Source organism: Dermacentor silvarum, chromosome 5 (genome assembly GCF_013339745.2).
Source record: "Dermacentor silvarum isolate Dsil-2018 chromosome 5, BIME_Dsil_1.4, whole genome shotgun sequence".
NCBI classification, from domain to species: Eukaryota; Metazoa; Arthropoda; class Arachnida; order Ixodida; family Ixodidae; genus Dermacentor; species Dermacentor silvarum.
The window spans coordinates 189299315-189301854 of record NC_051158.1 but is presented as its reverse complement, the minus strand read 5'-3'; positions in this window follow the sequence as shown (position 1 = coordinate 189301854).

The following is a 2540-nucleotide window of genomic DNA, read 5'->3' as shown; positions in this document are numbered from 1 at the left end:
CCCATCTCATCGCCGCCAACTTCTCGCTCTCCTTCACAAGTTTCTTTCTTCTTTCGACTGCCACCACACGTCATTGGGCCGTGCCACCGCTGTTTCTCACACCATCGACACCGGTTCCCACTCCCCCTTGCGAAAGCGCCCGTATCGTGTATCGGCCAAAGAGCGATGAGTCATCACAGAGCAAGTGGGCGACATGCTCAAACGTGAAGTCATCCGTCCTTCTCAAAGTCCTTGGTCTTCACCTGTCGTGTTGGTAAGGAAAAAAAGATGGCTCCATTCGTTTTTGTGTCGACTACAGACGCCTAAACAAGATAACGAGAAAGGACGTTTATCCACTGCCTCGAATCGATGACGCTCTCGACTGCTTGCAAGGCGCAGAATATTTCACTTCCTTGGATCTGCGCTCCGGCTACTGGCAAGTTCCAATGGCCGAACCTGATCGTCCGAAAACCGCATTCGTTACACCCGATGGCCTCTACGAGTTTAACGTAATGCCCTTCGGGTTGTGCAACGCGCCTGCTACTTTTGAGCGTATGATTGATACCATCCTACGCGGCCACAAATGGAAGACATGTGTATGTTACCTCGACGACATCGTCGTCTTCTCAACCGATTTTCCGACACACCTCGCTCGCCTGCATGACATTCTGACCTGTGTCGCCTCTGCCGACCTACAGCTCAACCTCAAAAAGTGCCGTTTTGCTGCAAGCAATTTAACCATCTTGGGTCACGTTGTCTCAAAGGACGGCGTCCTCCCGGACACAGACAAGCTCCGCGCCGTTGCAGACTTCCCTCCACCCACGTCTATCAAAACCCTCAGAAGTTTTATTGGCTTATGTTTGTATTTTCGCCGCTTCGTACGCAACTTCGCATCCATCATGTTGCCCTTGACAAGTTTACTTTCCGACAGTAACGGCATAGCAGCGTGGTCACCTGAATGTGATGTGGCATTTCAGCATTTGCGCCACTTGTTGACCTCAACACCGATTCTTCGCCATTACGACCCTGCTGCTCCTACGGAAGTTCACACTGACGCCAGCGGAGTTGGCCTTGGTGCGGTCTTAGCGCAACGGAAAGCTGGCTATGATGAATACGTCGTCGCTTATGCTAGCCGTACTCTAAAGAAAGGCGAATTGAATTACTCAGTGAGAGAAAAGGAGTGCCTGGCGATCATCTGGGCACTAAGCAGGTTTCGTCCATACCTTTACGGCCGTTCTTTCGCCGTAGTTACAGACCACCATGCCCTTTGTTAGCTTTCTTCCTTGAAAGACCCGTCGGGAAGCTTAGGAAGTTTGGCGCTGCGCTTGCAAGAGTACGACATCCGCGTCATGTACCGCTCCGGTCGCAAACACTCCGACGCTGATGCACTCTCCCGCTCCCCACCGACGCCTGACTTGGCGTCTTTGTCAGACTCCGCGTCCACCCTGTCACCATTGACCATCACCGACATGCACACAGAGCAGCGCAAGGACTCAACACTTGCAATGTTACTTGACTACCTTGCCGCTCCGTCTGATGTCCCTTCGACACGAGCACTGCGTCGCCAAGCAACCCACTTTTCTGTGCGAGACAACATTCTATATCGCCGCAACTATATGTCGGACGGTCGGAAATGGCTCCTTGCTATACCTCGTCATATGCGCTCTGACATCTGCGCATCTTTTCACGCTGATCCCCTAGGCGCTCATGCCGGCGTCCTCAAAACTTTCACAAGGTTGCGTCAGCGCTATTATTGGCGAGGCATGTGCAACTTTGTGCAAAAGTACATTCAGGCTTGTACTACTTTCCAACAGGGCAGGACACCTACACACCGTTTCACAGGACCGTTGCAGCCACTACCATGCCCGGCTCGTCCGTTCGACCGCGTCGTCATCGACCTCTACGGCCCGCTTCCATGCAGCGGGTGTGGAAATCGGTGGATTATTTCGGCGTAGATCATCTTACTCGCTACGCTCAGACTGCAGCTCTGCCGGCAGCGACCGCCCGTGAAGTTGGGTTTTTCATCCTTCGCAATTTTGTTCTTCGCCACGGTGCTCCCCGAGAACTACTGAGTGATAGGGGCCGTGTCTTCTGGTCGGAGGGTGTCGAAGCCCTCCTCACGTAGTGCAGGATCATTCACCGAAAATCGACCGCATACCATCCCCAAACCAACGGCCTGACCGAACGGTTCAATCGCACACTTGGCGACATGTTGCGGATGTATATTTCATCCGACCACTCCAACTGGGACACCGTACTCCCCTTTGTCACGTTCGCATACAACACCGCGACGCAAGCGACTACCGGCTTTTCCCCATTTTTCCTTTTTCCGAGAACCTTCCTGCCCTTTGGACACCATACTGCCGTACCAACCTGATGCCGCAGAGTACACTCCACTTTCCGAAGTCGCCAAGTATGCTGAAGATTGCCGTCAGCTGGCACGTTCCCTCACTAGCGAGACTCAAGAACGTCAAAAGACACGACATGACCATACTCATCAACCACCACCCAGCTTTGCTCCCGGTTCGCTTGTTTGGCTTTGGATACCAGCTCACATTCCT